We start from the raw sequence: 5,649 nt of genomic DNA, 5'->3' as shown, positions 1-5,649 counted from the left end.
TGCCTGTGTGTGTTTTTCTACGTCTGTGTGTGTCTCTCCGTCACGCTCTCCTACATCACAACAGTGACTACACTTCCAAATACTTATTTCGCTGTAAACCGCTTGGAGGTGTCCTGGGTTCGTGAAAGGCACCTTATCTGAGGAAGGATGTTCTTGCCATGGAGGGAGTGCAGCGAAGATTCACCAGACTGATACCTGGGATGGCAGGAATGACGTCTGAAGAGACATTGGGTCGATTGGGCTTATACTCGCTGGAGTTTAGAAGAATGAGAGGGGATCTGATTGAAACTTGTAAAATTCTAACAGGACTGGACAGACTAGATGCAGGAAGGATGTTCCCGATGGTCAGGGAGTCCAGAACCAGGGGTCACAGCCTAAGGATAAGGGGTAAGCCATTTAGTACTGAGATGAGGAATTTCTTCACCCAGAGAGTGGTGAACCTGTGGAATTCTCTACCACAGAAGGCAGTTGAGGCCAATTCATTAAATATATTCAAGAAGGAGTTAGATATATTTCTTAAGGCTAAAGGGATCAATGGATATGGGGAGAAGGCAGGGACAGGGTACTGAATTTGGATGATCAGCCATGATCTCACTGAATGGCGGAGAAGGCTCGAGGAGCCGAATGGCCTACTCCTGCTCCTATCTTCTGTTCCAGATCCTAACCACTCGCTGCATACTTTTTTTTTCTATTGTCACCTTTGGATCTACTGTCAATCACCTTAAATCTGGTTCTCGACCCTTGCGCCATTGGGAAAAGTTCAATCCCTGTCGGAGCGGCGGCCTCTTTAATGATATTTCTTGCTGTAGCTTCATGTTATAAAGCTACAGAGAAAAATAAAAAACTGCGAGAGGAGATTGTCTCTGAGAATTTTCCTGAGCGGAGACTGTTCAGGGATTGAGTGCTGTTTTGCTCCAGAGCGATGGATGATTGCGATTTTATCTGAGCAACATTTAAAATCTCACAGACCCAGTAGTCGTGGCTGAGTGGTTAAGGCGATGGACTAGAAATCCATTGGGGTCTCCCTGCGCAGGTTCCAATCCTGCCGACTACGGTTCCAGCATTTTTCATCCCATTTCATTTCAAAATGTAACCAAATCCCTGGAGAACAAATCCTGAGTTGGGCGGAATTAAATCCCACAACTTTCAACACCTCGAGATTTTTCTCGTTTTCATTGATCTGCAAGTATTCACCAAATATACGGTCGAAAACATTACAGAAATCAGGCAAATTACCGACAGTGTTTCTCTCTGTCTGTCTGTCTCTCTATCTTCGTCACTGTCTTTCTGGGTTTATGTTTATGTTCATGTCTGTTTACATCAATGTGTGTGTGTGTTTATGTCTGTGTCTTTCTGTATCTACCTGTGTTTATGTCTGTGTCCCTTTGTGTCTGCCTGTGTGTCTGCCAGTCACTCGGGTAACAAGCCGGGATAATTTCCTCAGCCTTCTCATCCTTCCTAAAGTGTGGTGCCCAGAATTGGACACAACTCTGTGGCAGGGTGGGGCTTGAAGTCCCAATTCTCACAGAAACAATTCATAGCCAGGGACAGCACCAGTGTTGCCGAGTGGTTAAGGCATTGGACTTTTTTTTATTCATTGATGGGATGTGGGCATCGCTGGCTGGCTAGGCCTGCATTTAGTGCCCATCCCTAATTGCCCTTGAGAAGGTGGTGGTGAGCCGCCTTATTGAATTGCTGCAGTCCATATGGTGTAGGTACACCCACAATGCTGTTAGGAAGGGAGTTCCAGGATTTTGGCCCAGCGACAGTGAAGGAATGGCGATACAGGTCCAAGTCAGGATGGTGTGTGGCTTGGAGGGGAACTTGTAGGTGGTGATGTTCCCATGCGTCTGCTGCCCTTGTCCTTCTAAGTGGTAGAGGTTGCGGGTTTGGAATGTGCTGTTGAAGAAGCCTTGGCGAGTTGCTGCAGTGCATCTTGTAGATGGTACACACTGCAGCCACAGTGCGCCGGTGGTGGAGGGAGTGACAATCAAGCGGGCTGCTTTATCCTGATTGGTGTCGAGCTTCTTGAGTGTTGTTGGAGCTGCACTCATCCAGGCAAGTGGAGAGTATTCCATCACACTCCTGACTTGTGCCTTGTAGATGGTGGAAAGGCTTTGGGGAGTCAGGAGGTGAGACACTCGCCGCAGAATTCCCAGCCTCTGGCCTGCTCTTGTAGCCACAGTATTTATATGGCTGTTCCAGTTCAGTTTCTGTTCAATGTTAACCCCCAGGATGTTGATAGTGGGGGATTCAGCAATGGTAATGCCATTGAATGTCAAGGGGAGATGGTTAGAGTCTCGCTTATTGGAGATGGTCATTGCCTGGCACTTGTGTGGTGCGAATGTTACTTGCCACTTGTGAGCCCAAGTCTGAATGTTGTCCGGGTCTTGCTGCATATGGACACGGACTGCGTCAGTATCTGACGAGTCTCGAATGGTGCTGAACAGTGTGCAATCATCAGCGAACATCCCCACTTCTGACCTTATGATGGAGGGAAGGTCATTGATGAAACAGCTGAAGATGGTTGGGCCTAGGACACTGCCCTGAGGAACTCCTGCAGTGATGTCATGTGATTGAGATGAATGACCTCCAACAATCACAGCCAACTTCCTTTGTGCTAGGTATGATTCCAACCAATGGAGAGTTTTCCCCTTGATTCCCATTGACTTCAGTTTTGCTAGGGCTCCTTGATGCCACACTCGATCAAATGCTGCCTTGATGTCAAGGGCATTCACTCTCACCTCACCTCTTGAGTTGAGCTCTTTTGTCCATGTTTGGACCAAGGCTGTAATGAGGTCAGGAGCTGAGTGGCCCTGGCGGAACCCAAACTGGGCGTCAGTTCACAGGTTATTGCTGAGTAAGTGCCGCTTGATAGCACTGTCGATGACCCCTTCCATCACTTTGCTGATGATTGAGAGTAGACTGATGGGGCGGTAATTGGCCGGGTCGGATTTGTCCTGCTTTTTGTGGACCGGACATACTTGGGCAATTTTCCACATTGCCGGGTAGATGCTAGTGTTGTAGCTGTACTGGAACAGCTTGGCTAGGGGCACAGCTAGTTCTGGAGCACAAGTCTTCAGTACTATTGCCGGAATGTTGTCAGGGCCCATAGCCTTTGCAGTATCCAGTGTCTTCAGCCATTTCTTGACATCACGTGGAGTGAATTGAATGGGCTGAAGACTGGCATCTGTGATGCTGGGGACCTCAGGAGGAGGCCGAGATGGATCATCCACTCGGCACTTCTGGCTGAAGATAGTTGCAAATGCTTCAGCCTTGTCTTTTGCACTCACGTGCTGGGCTCCACCATCATTGAGGATGGGGATATTTTTGGAGCCTCCTCCTCCTGTTAACTGTTTAATTGTCCACCACCACTCGTGACTGGATGTGGCAGGACTGCAGAGCTTTGATTTGATCCGATGGTTGTGAGATCGCTTAGCTCTGTCTATCGTGTGTTGCTTCCATTGTTAGGCATGCAAGTAGTCCTGTGTTGCAGCCTCACCAGGTTGACACCTCATTTTTCGGTATGCCTGGTGCTGTTCCCGGCATGCTCTCCTGCACTCTTCGTTAAACCAGGGTTGATCTCCTGGCTTGATGGTAATGGTAGAGTGAGGGATATGCCGGGCCATGAGGTTACAGATTGTGGTTGAATACAATTCTGCTGCTGCTGATGGCCCACAGCGCCTCATGGATGCCCAGTTTTGAGTTGCCAGATCTGTTCGAAATCTGTCCCATTTAGCACGGTGGTAGTGCCACACAACACGGTGGTGGGTATCCTCAACATAAAGATGGGACTTCGTCTCCACAAGGACTGTGCGGTGGTCACTTCCACCAATGCTGTCATGGACAGATGCATCTGCAACAGGTAGATTGGTGAGGACGAGATCAAGTAGGTTTTTCCCTCTTGTTGGTTCCCTTACCACCTGTCGCAGACCCAGTCTGGCAGCTATGTCCTTTAGGACTCGGCCAGCTCAGTCAGTTGTGGTGCTACCGAGCCACTCTTGGTGATGGATATTGAAGTCCCCTACCCAGAGGACATTTTGTGCCCTTGCTACTCTCAGTGCTTCTTCCAATTGGTGTTCAACATGAAGGAGTACTGATTCATCAGCTGAGGGAGGGCGGTAGGTGGTAATTAGCAGGAGGTTTCCTTGCCCATATTTGACTTGATGCCATGAGACCTCATGGGGTCCTGAGTCAATGTTGAGGACTCCCAGGGCTACTCCCTCCCGACTGTATACCACGGTGCCAGCACCTCTGGTGGGTCTGTCCTGCCGGTGGGACAGGACATACCCAGGGATGGTGATGGTGGTGTCTGGGACATTGGTTGTAAGGTATGATTCGGTAATTATGACTATGTCAGACTGTTGCTTGACTAGTCTGTGGGACGGCTCTCCCAATTTTGGCAGAAGCCCCCAGATGTTGGAAAGGAGGACTTTGCAGGGTCGACAGGGCTGGGTTTGCCGTTGTCGTTGTCATTTCCGGTGCCAAGGTCGATGCTGGGTGTTTATACCCACGTGGGTTTGAACCCCACACCTGGTAACTCTTTAACAGAAAAACATCAATGTCATAACCTCCTTTTTTGCCTCTCCCAGTCTTTCTGTCTTATTCTCTCTCTCAGTCTCCCTTTGGCTCTGTCTTTGTCTCTCTCTGTCTGTGGCTCTGTCTCTCTCTGTCTCTCTGTCTCTCTCTTTGTCTCTGACCCTCTCTGTCCCTGTTTGTGTCTCTTGCTCTCTGTCTCTCTCTCCCTCTCTTTGTCCCTGTGTCTCTGTCTGTCTGTCTCTCTCCCTGTCTCTGTCTCTCTCCCTGTCAGTTCAGTTCAAATGCTTTATTGGCATGAAAGTTTACAGAGAACCATATTGCCAAAGCTTACATAGCAAAAAGGTACAGTTTTCCAACATTCTGTAGGTGTCAATCGATTTGACATTTGTTGGGTATATACAATATTACTTTTAAACAATATTAATTTTAAACAGTCTTTCTACTTCATTTGGTACGTTCAATATTAATTTTAAACAGTCTTACTTTTAAACAGTCCTCAGGTTGTGACATGTTGTTACATATTTAGCCCCAAGGTATGGTCTGTCTCCTTCTCCTAGGACTAATCTCAATTTTGACAGATCATCCAATTCCTTGAAATCTGGGGTTGTTTGGCTTAGCTTGTTGAATAATATGTTTCTTGATGTGTTGAATTTTTCGCATTTTAGGAGGAAATGCATTTCTGTTTCAACCTCGCCAGCCAGACATTGATCGCATATTCTATTCTCTCTAGGCTGCCAGGATTTCTTGTATCTGCCTTTTTCAATTTCCAGTTGGTGGTCGCTTAGTCTCTGTCTCTGTCTCTCTCCGTGTCTGTATCTCTGCCTGTCTCTGTCTCTCTCTGTGTCTCTGCCTCTCTCTCGCTCCCTGTCTCTCTCTGTGACTGTGACTCTGCCTGTCTGTCTGTGTCTGTGTCTGTGTCCCTGTCTGTCTGTGCCTCTCTCTGTGTCTCTGCCTGTCTCTCTCTCTCAGTCTCATTCTGTTTTGTCCAGTTCTGTTCACAGCTTAATTCTTGCTCTGACAGTTTCTATGTTCAGTAATTCCTCGTTAGTATAGTGGTGAGTATCCCCGCCTGTCACGCGGGAGACCGGGGTTCAATTCCCCGACGGGGAG

The 5,649-nt window shown here is 48.0% G+C and overlaps 1 non-coding gene across 1 annotated transcript; it reads left to right on the top strand.

Moving 5' to 3' along the window:
• Window positions 1–5,577: 5,577 nt before the first annotated feature.
• Window positions 5,578–5,649, top strand: trnad-guc (transfer RNA aspartic acid (anticodon GUC)). The gene has a single exon. It is a non-coding gene; the product is annotated as a tRNA-Asp (tRNA).

The sequence above is a fragment of the Somniosus microcephalus genome, chromosome 4, assembly GCF_052327205.1.
Source record: "Somniosus microcephalus isolate GS21.2 chromosome 4, FLI_Smic_1.0, whole genome shotgun sequence".
Taxonomy (NCBI): domain Eukaryota; kingdom Metazoa; phylum Chordata; class Chondrichthyes; order Squaliformes; family Somniosidae; genus Somniosus; species Somniosus microcephalus.
The sequence above is the reverse complement of the archived record's forward strand: the minus strand, read 5'-3'. Positions and strand labels throughout refer to the sequence as shown.